The following is an 18,049-nucleotide window of genomic DNA, read 5'->3' on the forward strand; positions in this document are numbered from 1 at the left end:
TAATATGAAATAAATAGGTATATAGGTTATATTTGTTGATCCATTTCTTAAATATACCTGAATCTAAATAAACCTTCCACTGTTCAGGTATAACTGACAAATAAAATTTATGTATATGTAAAATGTACAACTTGATGTTTTGATATACATACACATTGTGAAATAATTACAGCAATCAAGCTAATTAACTTATCTATCACCTCATATGGCCATTCTTTATTTTTCTGTGGTGAGAACACTTAAGATATATTCTCTTAGCAAATTTCAAATATACAATACAATAACTGCAGTCTTTTCTACTTTTTGTGAAGAATTTTATACTTTATTGTAATTGTTAATTTTCTTGATCTGTCTGACTATACATTTTTTCTTAATTTTCACCTTTGCAAATACAAAATCTACCACAAAGAGCATATAGTGTATGCTCAATAAGTTTTTGATGAATATATTAATAGCTGGGAGAACATATATTTATATATATTTAAACCTATCTTATTTTGAATACTTAAAATATTATATAGTTTGGAGTGTCTCCAAAACACAAGTGAAAGCCAACTAGAGAGGTCTTTCTTAGAAATTCAGAATTGAATGATCTCATTAAGTGTTCTGCAAGTAGCAGAAGTCAGCTGTTTATTCCTTTTGTCTGGTATTGTAATCTGCAACAGTAGCAAATTCATATGATTATATTCTTGCCTTCTTTACTTATTTAAAGACTACAATAACATTTGAATAGATGATTGTGGCTTGTTTATTAACCACAGTTCATGGAGATGAATTTGTTCCTTTAAGCTGCTTTAGTTTTGAATGTATTCTAAGGGAAGAAAAGTTAAGAGTTTCTGCTGTAAATAAAGCTGCCTACCAATAAACTGGAACAGCTTACTCTGTTCTATAACTGTTTTCACTTGAGATTATCATTGGGGGCTGAGCCCATCTCACTTCAAAATATATAAATAATTCCTACAAGTTGTCAAAAATATTTGGGAGCTGACTTTAATATCAACATTATCCCTCCAAAAATTAAAATCAATCCAGAATGAAGCAAAAGATAAATTTCCACAACTTATAAGCAAAAATTGAAATAAATTATAATATAATTAAAATTAATTTTTAACAGTAAACTATAGTCACCTATAAATATACAACTTATTGAAGTCTTTTTTTCCCCTGACATTTTAGTAAAACCTAATGAATGTTCGTATAAGCCAAGATCCCCAGGCAGCCAGTACTATACATTATGGTAAAAAGAAAAACAATGGTATCTAATTGGTTATTTTTTAAATAAGTTCTATGTCTGTTTTCCCAAAGATCTACAACATGGTTTCTTCAATAACCATCATGACATTTGGTATTGTTTTACACAAATAAACTTTTCTCACCTCACCACCCACTCATTTCATTCACTTTCCCCTAGTCTCATCCATTTCATTAATCATAATGTTCTTTGAATTCTGAAATTTACATTTCCTTGAGCAAAAGGAAAAAAAACTGAAGAAGCAAAGTCTTCGATGAACCAATTCATCACATTTACTAATATGGGGTTATAGTTTTGAATTCAGACACATATTTCTAGCTTCTACCACTATGCTTTATACATACAACCTATGTCTAAATTCTCATGGTCTCAGAATAAACCATATGTGGATCCATTCTTTGGATATTTTAAAAACTGAACTACCTTGACCACTATAAAAGAAATACTGTATGACAATGTAGGAATAATCTGACTTGGAAATTAAAACTTATGAATCCCATTCTCGGTTGTATTCTATATAATTTATGGATGGGTTACAAGTAAACATGGATCAGTTATAAAACTTCTTTGGGTCACAGTGTCTTCAAAGTAAAATGAAGGAACTAAAGTTTAAAGTAGTATATATTATGTAATAATAAATTTCATGTACCACAAACTTTTATAGAATATACATGCCCTAGAAACAGTCCCATTAGAAGTATAAAGTGTTTTGTAAGCAAGATCACTAGTTTCCATACTTTACTGCATAACAGAATCGAAATTTGTGAGACTAAAAACAATCCTATTATTACTTCTGCCCAATATTTCATATTTTTTAACAGTACAAAGAATTTGTTCTTAAGAGAAGTAACTGTCATTCCTGGACCCTTCTATATATGATATGGTAAGAATTTTATAAGTAATATTGTTTTGCTAATTTTGGTACTTTGGGGGATATTTTTTCCAATTTTGCCCAATGTTACTTAATACATGAATTCGCTTGATACTAGTCTTGAACTTCGTCTTATTTTCAGTTCCTTAGAAGCCGACTATGATACAAGTACCAGTAAGGTAGTGGAGAAAATAAAACAGAAGAAAGGACAATAAAATTTGTAACAGGAGGAATGAGCAAGTGAGCTCAATTTTGTAAGGGAAACTCTGAGTAACTGTAGAGCATGCTTCAGTACTGTCCCACTAATGGGGAAGCAGTGATATTTATTCACTCATCTCTTTTCTCATTGTTGAGGAAACTTGTGGCCGGGGGGAAAAAAAGAGAGAAGACAAATATTATCAGTGTCAGAAATGAGAGGCAACATCATTATACAATCCTACATATATTGGAAGAGTAATAAGAAAATACAAGCACAGCTTTCTGCCAATAAATGTGACTATTTAGATGAAATGGATAAATTCATTAAAAAGACACAAACTACCAAAACTCACTTGAGAAGAAATAGAGGTTAAACAAAAAGTAACATCTCCAATGTTAAGCAGTTGGAGTAGAGGCACAGGAAGGAGAAGTACAGTCAGTAAGTGAAAAGGAGAAGAATATATCAAAGAAATAGAAAAAATCTTTGAAGATACAATGTCAGAAAAGTCAAAAGAGAGGAAATGTTTACAATATGATTAAATATTTCAAGATGTTTAATGGTGACAGTGTTCAGCAAGTTATGGCTGATCTATAGGAGAAAGGTTTCAGTAGAATACTAAAGATAGATACCAAATTACAGCAACTCAAAGAATAAATAAACAGTGGGAGCAGTTGAAACAACAATATACAATTTAAGAAGCATATCTATTAGTTGAAATTTGGAGAAAGTAACTTAAGGGAAATCAGGTTCAAGAAAGTACTTCAATAGTCTATATTCCAGTCATTCAGTATCAATATGGTAATGTTCCTATTGCATATACTATGTGCATGACAATTATACTTATCCAACCAAAACTGAGATACAGTTTCTGAAAAGTAGTATTATTAGTCAATACAGACATCAGAGTCAGTTTGGGAGATATACTATAGGATGAGCCAATGTTTGAATTTTTGCAATAGTCTGAAGATTAATGGGAATAATGAGGTTATTTTGGAATATAAATTGGCCTATAAAACCAAAATCCATAATTGCTATGACTGTGTACATGGTACTTTTCTAGGTGGTAGTGAATCAGCAAAGAATGAAATACTGTCTTTGCCTTCAGGGTCTCACAATATATAGGCAGAAACCTAAACAAATACATACAATATAATGTCTTAAGCACTCCCATACTACTCAGAAACCTGCCTCTGTGGTTCATCAGAAAGAAAAATTAATTTTTCAACAGGGAGTATGTGTAGTTACATATACACGGATGCATGAGTTTATTGAGACTGGGTAGTTGTGATTCCAGGAGGACAAGGTATGTAAATCTGACCTGAAAGCCAAGTGTAAGGATTACTCCTCCAAATAACCAAGTGACATCTGTTTTAAAGAAGTAGAAAATACAACAAAAAAAAATCTTAGACAACCATGGAGATACTTGGAAAGGTGCTTCCGTGAAGAACAAAACAAAAAACAAACTTGCTGAGGTTCCCAGGGACTGCATCTGCTTTTGTAATTGATCACAGATTTTTCTCTTACTTACAAGTATCTGATCTCTTGTCTTGGCTCTAAGAGTGAAATCTAACACACAGCTACTTCTTAGGACTGAAGCAATTATGGCTCATCCTGCTGCCATCTTCACAAAATACCTTGGACTTCCTAATTCATTCATGCTAGATTTGCTTTTATTTTCTTGATATAGTCATGACAATTTACTCCAAACGTCCTCAAATGCATTATAATATTTTTTTAAATTCCGAGACTTCACAATTGCCATTTTCTCTTCATACAATTTGTTTTCACTCAACTCATCCTCCCTTTACCTAGCACATTAGATAGGATGTAGACTTTTCCACAAGTACAGATCAAAGGAGAGATCAACTTAAACAAGATTGAAAGTAATCTTACCAGTTCACAGATGGTATGTCAACTCTTGTCCATGAGGTCATCTGTAGATGTAGACTTCTAACTTGTAGACTTCTCTAAGCCGGAGTGCTGCCACAGAATAGAAGAAAAAGGGAATTACTTTGCATCTTATTACTTGGCTACCATAAGCACATTTCCCTTCACATTTCATTCACAAGGATTTAGGCTATTAGTGACAACTAGCTGCAAAGGACACTAGAAAAGGAGTCTTTATTCTTGGCAATCATGTGTTCAGCTAAAAAATCAAGAGTTTTCTTCCTATGAAAGAGAATAGGAGAAAACACTGGAGCATGGCTAGCTGCCTCAGCCACATTCTATCTTTGGAATATCTGAATATTCAAGTATGTGCCTTTGTACAAACACAGAACACACTCACCCTCCCCTAACCCTTTCCCAAGGAGACTACCACACAAGCCCATTTAGCGACTGCATCACTTCAAAGTCAAGAGTGATGGATAGTCCTCTTTATCAGATGTAAATATTATTCTCATGACCTAGAAAATTATAAAATAAGAGCACTTTGTCTGTCCCCATCATACCAAGATACAACCATGGAGTAGAAATAAGATAAGTACAATAAAAACTCCCATTCAGAAAAAGGAAAAATGGCAAACACAGGAATGACTGATCAACAATAATAAAATCCTATTAGACGATGACTGTGGCAATTCAGTTCTAAGAACAGAATGAGTTCTTTGGTGTGACAATCAGGTAGCCTCTCATTCAGCTCTTTCAGAGGAATTTCCTTATTCATTTTCATCTGTAACCCTCGGTTTTACCTCTAGGAGGTCTTCCCTTATCACTTATCCTCAGTGGATATAGCAGTGTTGGCAACTGAGGGTATATCCTTTGTAAGCCTGCACATTTAGACTAAGTCATACAAGAACACATTTGAAGCCAAGGAGAAACTTATATGTAGAGTTGGCTTTAATAGGTCAACCTTGTGATTTTCTGCAAAAAAATCTTTGGAAGTAAGAATTTTTCTCCCTCAGATTCATGTACATATACCAACACTCAAATATTCTTATTCAGAAATATTTTGAAGCCTAAATACGACATTCCTTTACTTTCTGGCCTCTGTGCTCTGCTCTTTCCCTGTCAACTTAATGAAGGCACCAGGAGGCCACTGGAAACAATAGTCTTAACTGGGACAGCAACACCTTAACCTGATTTTTGTCAATGGTCTGGTTCTCATGGACTGGCAGATAATCTAAGCAGGAAACGGTTGAAAAGCTTTGGGAAACAGGCTTGTCTTCTTTTATGCTACCATTCTGGTTAACAACCACATTAGTTTCAGGACTGTAAGCTGTTGGTTTGTCCATGTGGTTTTATCAAATTACCAGGTTCTAAGTTAATTTAGACGTATCAAGTTAGGTAGTGCTTGAATTTACATTAATTGACTACTACTCACTTCAGTTAAAAATTCAACAGTACTAGCCAGACAGGGATAGATTAAGGACTTTTGAACAAGTGTATTTATATTCTAAGTCTGTTGTTTTTCTAATATAACAGAAATTTGAGAGTATAAACTATGACTACCAAACATGTAGTTTGACTTGTTCATTTTACACATGCACAAACTGACTAGGCTGAGTCTAATTTCAAACTAAAGTCTTCTTATCCTGTGTCTAGTGCAATTTCTATCATAATGCATCACTGCACAATTGTTTGCATAAATAACATTGTCTTGATATGTTTTAAAAATTTTATTGATTATAATGTATGGTTTAAAAACTAATAGGCAGTAAATTTCTGTATTCTGCTGTTTCTGTGGCATATAATATCTTTGATCTCTTAGGATTAAATATATTGAAATAAGAAAAATTATTAAAGGTTAAGAACTGTTTTTCATTATAAATTTTCATTTCACTGTAATGAAAAATGAAAAAGCAGATTAAAACCTGATTTAAAAATTAATCCTTAAATCTCTTCTTCAAGTGATTTTGCTTTTCAATTAATAAGATAAAATTTTAAGATTTCATATTACGTACAATGAGATTTGTGTTATTGTCATGGTCTTTGTTGCAAATAATCTGGGTTTAGTTTACTTTAAAAATGAAAACAATCCTTGAATCTCATTTTAGTAAGAGATTTGATCAGTAGTGATAAATCATTAATCTGTATACTACATGTAGTCACACTGTCTTGCCTTTGGAAATACTATTATATGTATAGGTCTAAGCTAGAAAAAAATGAATAGACAAAAGTAAAAGAATATTTGCAAAGATAGGAATAAAGTTCTAGGGAACCATTGATATTTTGGCAAAATAATTACACTATATACACAGTTCAAGACCTCATTTAATTACCTGCATAAATAATCTTCTACTAGATGCTAAATTTAACCTTTCTAAAACCACTTAAAAACACTGAGTTTCAAGTTCGTAATATGTAGCAAATAAAGAAGTCTGTATAGCATATCTTTTAGAAGATATGCATGAGGGCTTTCTTCTTTTCAGGGAATAGAAACATCATTAACCTTTAGAATAAATGATAGTCATAAATAAATATACAGCAACTCTGTCAGAGATTTATTGATTTTCTCCTATAGGATTAGCACTGTATGGGCAAGGGAGTACGTAATTAGAGAAAAGTTTGTAAAGTAATCCTACCTTCAGTGAGTTTACAATACATTTATGCAGACGTGATCCAAGGCTTGCAAGATACATTAGTTACTGATAATTTTCTAAGTAAGCATAAAGGAGAGAGGAAAGATAAAAAATTTGGAGCTAGACAGAAGGGGGTCTTAATATTGAGTCTTCTGTCTATCAGTTGTATAATTTTCCACAACTAACTTAACCACTGAGTCTTAATTTTCTTACCTATAAATTGAGGACAATGATGCCTATCATTGGGTATTATTTTAAAAGTAAATGTGATATGTTTAGTAGGCAGTAGTTTATGAATATTCAATTAACACAAGCATATAGAGAAGATATTATCAAATAAATGATATGTGCAAAATACAAATAAATTGAGAAAGTAGATAAAAGTCATCTTGTGCTATAATGATGGTATATCCACAGAAGAAACCTAGGGGCAGTTTTCAGTACTTACAACAAACACCTAAGAAGCATTAGGTACTATTATTACCCAAATTTTGCAAAGGAGAGAACTGAATCACAGGGCTTAAAGATCTGCCTTAAGTTGAGTAGCTACAAAGTGAATAGCTGGGGTTTCAACCCAGAAAGAAAGATAAAGAGTTTGAACCCTTAATGAACATGTCATACTGCTTCTTATTTGCATTTGGTAAGTTGAGAAATGGAAATTTCATCATTTTACTTAAAACTGTGTACAATTAGTAAAAGTCATAGAGAAAATTGAAACAAAGAAATAGCAATTTTGAGAAAAGAAAACTGAAAACAAGAGGATTATATTAGTGAAAATATATTAAATTTATTTAAATAAATTCAAATAGGCTGAGCTCACCTATGGAAAGGAAACAAAAAACACTTTAGAATTGATTAAAAGATAAAATTCAACCATATGGTCTCTACAACTTGTATAGTTTGCTGTGAATGATTCAGACAGTTTAAAAGTAAAAGATTAACAATTTTATGGGTTAAATGCAAACAAAAGGATAGACTAATGAGACAATACCAGACAACTCGTCTGTTTCCTGAGACCGAAACCTAGAAACCCTGATGATTACCATTGACTTTGAAGTCTGTTTACTTTGATGAGTCTAGTTTGCATTTCCAGGAGCAGAGCCAGCCTGCTTTTCTCTAAACTGCTTTTCTGGTTCCTTCATGTCATTCCATCTCTGCCAACCAGCTAGTACCTCAGACAGAAATCTGAGAACCAACTTCTTGCCTCCAACTTCTCCTTCACCACCAGTTGCAAATCAGTCCTTAGGTCTTATACCTAAATATCTCCTAAATTCATTATCTTTTCTACACTTCACTCTATTACTATTACATTTCCTTTCAGAAGAATAATGCGACACTGTTTTTAATCAGCCTTTTGGAATCCTTGCTTCTCAGCCATAAACATCCCAGAGCCTATACTTTCATGTCTTCTTTCAGCAGCAACAATAAATAAACGTAAATTAAATGCATACTGTGTGTCAAGCATTCTGCTAGGTATTAGGTCTGTAGGGGAGCGAATTTTGCTACCCTAATCTCTTTGGCACAAGGATTAATTTAGGCTGATTATTTTTAAGGCCCAAAAGACTCAAGAAGAACCTTTGACCTTCCCCCCACTAACTGTCTAAAGAATGTAGATAGAGGACCTGTTCCAGGAAAGGAATTGTCACCACAGGTAACTATAATATGAATTAGGTACTAAACAGGAAGGAATCTAGCAGTCTGTTTACTAAAATTCCTCTCTGTGTCCCATTGTCTCTGCCTGGACAGCAAATGCCTGTTTACCAAACATCTGCTTTTCCATCTTGCCTTTCCATATTGCCTTCCTCCTCTCTGAACTCCCAAACTACTACCTCCAACACACTCATTTGTCTTTAGCTAAAGATGGTATTTAAGGTGAGGGTTTAGGCTATTTTGGCAAGTTACTCAATTTTCCTGGGCCTTCCCCATGTGAACATGTTACTGAACTTTGACTTGATTTTCTCCTCTTAACCTGTCTCATGTCAACTTAATTCAGAAGAACCTAAAAGGATAGGGAAAAAAAAAAGTCTTCCTCCCTGACAGGTCTACAATGATGAATAAGTTATACACAGCGTCTGCCCTCAGAGAGCTTTCAGCCTGATGGGGGAATGTGTGCACACACACACACAGCCTACCACCTTATTTAGGTGTTTAATAAGACTTGACCAAGATGGCCTTAATGTTTCCCTCAGCTTGACTTGCTTTTAGACAGGCTTCTACCTGCCTTGAGACCCATGACTTTTCTTTCATTTTAGGCTGTACAGAATCCAGGTGGCCTAAGGACACAGACTCCTGACCTCCCTTTCCTTGGAGCATTTACTTTAGAAAACTCTGAACTTTTGAGATGTAAATCTTTTTGAAAGCTACTTGCCAGTTTCACAACAGAATACTGTCTTTCTTAAGGATCTGGGAGCCATTCTTTGACTGTTTCACTTTATCAGGTGAAATTTTTGCTTCGACAGAGTTAAGAAAGAAACAACCTGGATTTGCTTTCACTGACCCTTCAGGCGGATGGCTTCCATTCATCCCTTCAGTGTCAATTCATATATCATGTCCTCAGAGAGGCCGCACCTAATTGGTTCATTTTCTTTATACTTATCCTTAGTTGTTAGTATGTATTGATGTGTGCTTACTCATTTAATGCCCTTACCTTTACTACTAGACTGTAACCCGAAGTTTAGCATAACGTCTGGCTCACACCATTATTTGAGTTGAATCAGCACATAACCTCAATAATCTGAGGTTTTAAGATTTCCAGGGATGAAGGAAACTTTCCTCTAACTTTCTAGGTTCTTCTAGCTGGTATGAAAATCAAATTGACATAAGACATATTAATAGGAGAAAATAAAATTTGATTTCATACATGAGAGAAGCCCACATACCTAAGAGGCTTAGAGAAAGAAAGGTAAAATGAGGTGCATATGCCATCCTGAGCAAAAGAATGGGGTAGAAATCTGGGGCTTCAGGGACAAGGGGGTCATTCACAGAATGACCAAAAGATCACATGTTTTGGTAATTAGATGTTTGCCATGCCATATGGATGTTACCACTTAGATAAAATTTCTCTTTGGTAATAACTATTTTCTTGGAAGAAGTCCCCAATTTAAATTCTTCTAGATCCTTAAGGGAGAGGCAGTAAATTCTCTTGAACCCACAGAGTAATCATTGCCTTTAACTCAAAATAATTCTCATGCTAAAGTGACACATGTTGGGCAGGGTTCTTCCTGAACCCTTACAAGACCACTAAATATGACTGATAAGTAGGAGTTATTTATGTAAAGGGCTTAGGGGTGAGATGAGGTGAGAGTGTTATAAGAGGAAACAATATGGGTATATAAACCTAACAGGAATAATGAGCCTGATGCAGTTCAGGAGCTTTGCAATGAACAGTGTGAGCTGCAGACCAGGATAATAAAAAGGAAAGTTTCACCAGATGAGGGTGCTGAGACAGGCTGGGACTAGTCTGCACCATTGGCACAGGTTAGAATGCAACTAGACTAATCTTTCTAAAGCATAAACCTAATTATGCCTTTTCTCTGCTCTCAACATTCAACGGTTTCTCCTTTTCTTCAAAAACCCATGACATGCAAAAGCTTCCATATCCTATTTCTTAACTACATGTCCAGGTTCTTCTGTTACCTTGTCCCTCCTGGATCCAGAACTTAAGTAATACTAAACTGCTTGCCATTCTCCTACTGTGCCAGGCTTTCTAACTCAACCTCTTGACATATTGTTCTTTCCTGAAGTTTACACTTGGCTAATGTCTATCATTATTTTAGAACAAGTGCCAGATATTCCTATAAGATTTCTGAGCCACGCTCCACTGCAGTTAAGTTAAATGGAACTCTCCTGTGCTTTTCAGCACTCATGATGTTTCTATGTTACTCATCACACCATTTTCTACTTAAGGTTTGCCTCTCTCTGCAAACTATGACCTCCTCCCACACTACTATGAACTCTTGACCAGAGGAACAGATATGCGTTAATTGTCCTTGTTTTCCCAATACTTCCCACCATACCTTATACACAGTAGACACTCTAAATATTTAATTGATTAATTTGCTATTGAAATAATGAATGGTTAAGAAAAGGAGTGGCTTCACAAAGGGACAGGGTGAAAAGGCTGCCACCACTTCTATATTGACCGTCTGTTCTACAAGCAAAAACCATTGCCTGATATTTAGATCCTGAGAGAAACCTGTTTTTCTAGCTAATCTGCTGCCCTGTGAGCCAAGTTCAGAGTTGAAATTATCATTTCATATCCAATGCAGCATGCACATAATGCCAGCTATCTAACTTAATAATTCTTGGCTAATAGGATTTGAGTGAGTCATATGGTGACAGATAAAGGGATAGGACCAAGAAGGTAGAATCTAGGAATCTATATTTGCTTTCTTTTGCTGGTGTAACAAGTTACCGCAAACTTAGAGGCTTAAACCAATACAAATGTATTATCTTAAAAAGTCCAAAATGGACCTTACTAGGCCAAAATCATGGTACCTGCAAAGCTGCATTCTTTCTAGAAGCCCTGGAGGGAAATCTGTGTCTTGCCTTGTCCAGGTACAAGAGGCTGCCTGCATTCCTTGGCTTATGGGCACAACACTTGAACCTCTGCTTCCATCATTTGCTCTAACTCTCTTGTTTCCCCTTTTCCCCGAGGACAGTAGCTCACTCAGATACCAAGGATAATCTTACCATCTCAGATCCCTAATCATATATGCAAAGTCTCTTTAACCATGTTTATTAGTTTCCTAGAGCTGTCATAACAAATTACCATTTACTGGGTGACTTGAAACAAAAGAACTGATTTGCTCACAACTCTGGAGACTAGAAGTCTGAAATCAAGGTTTTGTCAGAGTCTTCTTTTTGAAGGCTAAAAGGGAATATCCATTCTATGTCTCTCTCATAGGTCCTGGTGGTTGCCACAAATCCTTGGTGTGCCTTGGCTTGTAGAAATTTCACTCCAATGTCTGCCTTCATTTCATATGGCATTTCCCCCATTTAATATCTATATTAACATGACCATCTGCTATCTGTATGTACTTGTGTCTCTGTTTACTCTTTTTATAGGGATACCAGCATTGGATTAGGGCCCATGCTAATCTAGAATGACCTCATATTAATTAATTACATCTGCAAAGACCCAATCTCCAAAAGAGTTTACATTCTAAGCTTCCAGATGGACATGAATTTTGGGGGACACTATTCAACCCAGGATACTATATAAGGTAACATATTCACACTTTCTGGGGATTAGGATGTGGATATCTTTAATGGGCTATTATTCTGCTTACCACAAAGGCAATATCAAACTGAACACAGAAAGAACATGCCAAGTGTGAGAAGAAGCAAGAAACAATGAACACAGAGAAATCAGAAACATTCAAAGCGAGGGTACAGATGCTAGACAAACAAGACTAAAGCAGGAACATCAAGACTTTTGTAGGGCCAGAAAACATTCTGGCAGCAGAACAGAAGATATCATCATTAGTGGCAAGAATATTCCACTGAGACAACTTGCCTGAGACAGAATGTTTCAACTAGCATAGATAGCTGGCCTAGAAAATCTAGCCCTAATATCTCCGGTTAAATCATGCTACAGATGTAACTTTCCTCCTTCAAAGACCTCTTTGGTTCTCATTAGCTGGCCTGAGTCTATCCCAGCCTTCAGAGGGACCTAGAGAATGTTCTATAATTAAGGTGATCTGAGACATGAAAAATTGGGTAGTCTGGGGATAGGTAGGGGAAACTTCTGTTGTTACCTTGTAATTCTTTTTAAATCTAAAACATGTTTGTTAAATATTACAAATAACAACCTAAGGAGTTAGAATACAGACTTGAGAGAATGTCCACATACCGATATTAACCTCAAGAATCTGGAGTGAAAATTGATGCTTTTAATTACTAAGTGATTTGGAAGAAAGGGGGAGGAGAGGAGGAGGAGAATGACAGGGAGAAGGAATGCAGTGAGGAGGAGGGAGAGGGAGAGAGAAAGCTGAAAGAGGATGAGACTTGACATGAACACCATTATCAGGAAGACCATCTGGGAAGACTAAGAACTGCTTCTACTCCAGCAAGATGACTCTGTTATTTCTTCTCAATATTCACAGCATCAGCACCACAGTCAGCCTAAGAAACCATTGGGACTCATTCCACTATGGCTTACATCCCTGCCTCCAGCAACACAAGAAGCTGAAGTCTCTCCAATCATCCCTCTTCTACCCAAACGTCAAGGTCTAACTTACCCAGTCTTACACCTGCATTTTCACACTTCTGGTGTGTATATGTGAACTGATGCTCTCTGCATAGCTAAATATTCTCTCTTGTTTTTGGATGTTCACTTCAACTACCTGTTCTAACTGAAACTTGGCACTCCACTAAGGACATTGCTCGCCCTGTTTAAAGTAGTGAACGTTCTATCTCACTTATCCCTAGGGCTGAAGGAGGAGTAAATGCCCACTTCTTACTTGTTTTATACCACATCAGTTTGAATCATTCACTTCATGTTTGGACCATGGCTTTTTTTCTTCTTTTAAACTGGGGTAGGGAGAGGAGAGGGATAGAAAGTGGTGGCAATTTCTAAAGTTCTTTATTTTCTTTCTTGATGTCTGTGCCTTATCATATTCTGAATTCTTTCCTAACTCTAAGTTATATGAAATCTTACCTTGAATTGTTATCTTAGAAAACTTTTTATCATAACATTCTTTTGTCCTTCTCTATTTCAATTGGTTACCACTAAATGGTACTGCTTAGCTGTTATCCTAGGATTTCTTTTCTGTAATTTTCTGGATTAGAACCATTATTAACCTGGATCTTACATTCTTTCTTGTTATTTACTCTCATTTGGCTCAAGTACACCATATATTTTAGCACACATCACACATACTGTTTATATGCTATATACCTTTGGTGTGATATATATTAATACATGTAATTATTCCGTATGTACTGTTATGCATGTCAATATGAAAGGACTGTGTCTGATTTTGCTTGTCCATGTCATTGGTAATATTTCTAATTCTACATCAGCATACTTCTATTTTAAAGCTTTATTTTCTAACTTTTGTTTTAAAATACAATAATTAAAATGAATATATTATTATTCAAGCAAGTAACCCAGACATTTAAGCATCCATCCTTTCCCTCCCCCAAAGAGAGGTAAGCCCATAATGCAATTTGCATCACCAAAACTATAAATACACAATAACTACTGTTCACTTAACCTAAAAATGAAAGAATGAATAAAGATTCTTTTACCTAGAGTGAGATATAATTAGAGTAAAAAAATAGAATATAATTATATTTTTATAGCAAGTGTTGTTGAGCTAATCAAGACACATAGTCATTGCTATTGTATTTGTTTGCCCTTAGGCTTTTCACATAGGTCAGGGGATAGTAAACTAGTTATTAATTTTAGCAAAATGTTCAAAGTGTATAACAAATGGCTTAATTTTTCCCTCTGCTCTGTTTATTTTATCTGCAGATGATATATTACTTTGTTGTTCTAGAAATGTCAAAGACAAATTTGAGAATTTTTAAACAGGTTGTATTCTGAATGAACAAATTACTTACGGATATTTGCAATAGAATCAGGAAGGTTGTTCTTTATATATTTAATCAGTAACAACTCTTTAAAATAATTTCTTGGGGTTCAAGTTTTAGGAGGAGAATTTTTTTCCCTACAGAATAGTAGAATCAGTGTTTATAAGACTAGCATTCTTGGGACATTTTTTACAACTATTATATTTGTGAGCTATAAAGAATTTAATAAGTTGAACAAAAGAGGGGCTAGTTCCTATATGACATCAGGGCACTGAGGCTATAGTGAAGGGAGGCATGCATGCCTGGCCTCTTCATCTCCCTACTACTACCTATTGCTACAATAGCACAGTTTGCGCTGTTTCTAAGAATAAAGGCTATTTTGAGGGGAAATACTACACTTTTCCTATATTCATATTATTCCTTTCTTATCTCAGCAGAGTCCTAAAACACAATACAAATCATACTGAACATACATAATGAATTAAGATTAAGGAATTTAGGTAATCAGAAATAAAGTTGGTTGTCTAGGTCAATAAAAAGAAAAAGAAATGACTGTGGTTGAAAAACTGATTTGTCAATGTCCATGTTCTCTTAGAAAAGTGTTGTGTTCCAAATTGGAAGAGAAGAGGTAAAATTGTCACTATATGAGAATGAAATGATACTATATATAGAAAACCCTAAAAATGCCACACAAAAATTACTAGAGCTGATAAAATAATTTGGCAAGGTAGCAGGATACAAGATTAACATACAGAAATCAGTGGCATTTCTTTACACTAACAATGAAATATCAGAAAAGGAAAGTGAAGAAACAATCCCTTTTAAAATTGTATCCAAAAAATAAAATACTTAGGAATAAATTTGGCCAAGGAGGTGAAAAACTTATATACAGAGAACTACAAAACATTGACTAAGGAAATTAAAGATGACTTAAAGAAATGGAAAGATATCCCATGTTCTTGGTCTGGAAGAATCAATATTGTTAAAAGGTCCATACTGCCCAAAACAATCTACAGATTTAACATAATCCCTATCAAATTATCTAGGACATTTTTCACAGAACTAGAACAAATAATTGTAAAATTTATACGGAATCACAGAAGACCCATAATTGCCAAAGAAATAATGAAGAAAAATAATGAAGCTGGAGGAATAACCCTCCCAGACCTCAGACAATATTACAGACCTACAGTAATAAAAAAGCACGGCAATGGGACAAAGACAGACATAAGGATCAATGAAACAGAAGAGAGAGCCCAGAAATAAACCCACAAACTTTTCATCAATTAGTCTTTGACAAAGGAGGCAAGAATGTGCAATCAAGAAAAGACGCTCTTTTCAGCAAGTAGTGCTGGGAAAACTGGACAGCTGCATGTAAATCAATGAAGTTAGAACACTCCCTCACACCATACACAAAAATAAACTCAGAATGGCTTGAAGACTTAAACATAAAACAAAGCACCATAAACCTCTTAGAAGAAAACATAGGCAAAACATTCTCTGACATAAATTTCAACAATGTTCTCTTAGGGCAGTCTACCCAGGCAATAGAAATAAAAGCAAAAATAAACAAATGGGACCTGATTAAACTTACAAGATTTTGTACAGCAAAGGAAACCATAAGCAAAACAAAAAGACAACCTACAGAATGGGAGAAAAAGTTTGGAAAAGATGAGACTGACAAGGACTTAATTTCCAGAATATAGAAACAGCTCATACAACTTAATAAAGAAAAACACATACAACCTAATTCAAAAATGGGCAGAAACCTAAACAAGCAATTCTCCAGTGAAGACATACAAATGACCAATAGGCACATGAAAAAATGCTCAATATCCCTAATGATCAGAAAAATGCAAAACAAAACTACAATGAGGTATCACCTCACACCAGTCAGAATGGCCATCATTCAAAAGTCCACAAATAATAAATGCTGGAGATGGTGTGGAGAAAAGGGAACCCTCCTACATTGTTGGTGGGAATGTAGTTTGGTGCAGCCACCACAGAAAACAGTATGGAGATTCCTCAAAAGACGAAAAATACACATACAATTTGATCTAGCAATCCCACTTCTGGGCATAAATCCAGAGTGAACATTAATTTAAAAAAATACATGCACCCCAATATTCATAGCAGCACTATTTACAATAGCCAAGACATGGAAACAACAGATGACTGGATAAAGAAGCAGTGATATATTTATACAATGGAATACTAGTCAGCCATAAAGAAGAATAAAATAATGCCATTTGTAGCAACATGAGTGGACCTGGAGATTGTCATTCTAAGTGAAGTAAGTCAGAAAGAGAAAGAAAAATACAATATGATAACCACCTATACATGAAATCTTAGAAAAAAAAAAGACAAATGAACATATTTACAAATCAGAAACAGACTCATAGACATAGAAAACAAACTTACGGTTACTGAGGGGGGAGGGTGTGGGAAGGGATACATTGGGAGTTTGGGACTTGCAGATGCTAACTAATATATATAAAATAAATAGCAAGTTTATATTGTATAGCACAGGGAACCATATTTAATATCTTGTAGTAACTTATAGTCAAAAAGAATATGAAAACAAATATATGTATGTTCATGTATTGACAAACTTTATGGTGTACACCCAAAATTGACACACTGTAAACTGACTATACTTCAATAAAATATATATGTATATATATATACAAAAAAAGAGAAAAAAGAATAGAGTTGTGTTGACTTAAAAAAAATGCACAGTATAAGAGTTGTGAGTTTAAGTTTTACTCAGTCTTACTGAGGACTATAGCCCAGGAAATAGTCTCTCAGTACCTCTGAGTTGACTGCTTCTGCTTCATAAGGGAGAAGTCAGTATGTTTATGATTTGGCTAGGGAACTGCAGTCAAGCATACATCTTGGGAAAAGATTACTGCTAGTCACAAAGAACAGGTACCTGAGTTAATGATTTTGGTGCTTTTTCTCTGTATGAGAAGATGCAAGAATCTGGATTCATTAAAATTCTTCCTGAGCTATACATCTAACTACCTCAGGGCCTGTTTTCCCAAAGCACAGAGCACCACATCCTAGATTCCCCTGAGAGTGCACTGCCAGCCAGCAATGGCAATGCCTAATGAATTAATCCTTGTAGACCTGAATGGTGAGCAACATTATTTGTTTTCCAGTTGTGTGGGAGAATATTACTACTTGCTAATTTACCAAAAAATAAAAAATAAAAGAGAGAGAGAGAGAAACACAAACAAATGAAGAAGGATCTTAATTTTGAGGATGACAATAAAAGCATGGATATGACTCTGCGTGTGTACACATGGAAGTGTGTCAAAAATTGTCTTATGAGTATATCATATGTATCTTAGACTCAAAAATGTAATGAATCAAAAAAGTATTTCTCTACGTTCCTGATTCTACTAAAACCATTATCTTCACAACAATTAGCAAATACAGACTTAAAATTTTATTAGTATACCTAGGAATTTTTTTTGATGTATTTCCAAATCTTTTCAAAAAAGGCAAAAACAAGAAAGGAAACTTGTATTCACGCTAATAATAAATAGAGGAGCAGAATCCAAGGAGTAAAGTAACTTCCCCCCTAACTATTGGGTTCTTCTCCCGCAAAAGACAAGTAAAGAATAGAATGTAATTTCTAAAATGGACCCTTTTACAAAGTCACA

General features: G+C 34.7%; 1 protein-coding gene across 3 annotated transcripts in view; it reads right to left on the minus strand.

Moving 5' to 3' along the window:
- The window catches only part of NXPH1 (neurexophilin 1), a 908,922-nt gene that overhangs the window by 219,664 nt on the left and 671,209 nt on the right, over positions 1-18,049 (minus strand). For all 3 annotated transcript variants that reach the window (XR_012074464.1, XR_012074465.1, XR_012074467.1), the window contains exon 5: positions 4,216-4,302. The gene's annotated coding sequence lies outside the window, so the exon portion shown is untranslated. The remainder of the gene's footprint in view (positions 1-4,215; positions 4,303-18,049) is intronic.

The sequence above is a fragment of the Vicugna pacos genome, chromosome 7 (assembly GCF_048564905.1).
Source record: "Vicugna pacos chromosome 7, VicPac4, whole genome shotgun sequence".
Taxonomy (NCBI): Eukaryota; Metazoa; Chordata; class Mammalia; order Artiodactyla; family Camelidae; genus Vicugna; species Vicugna pacos.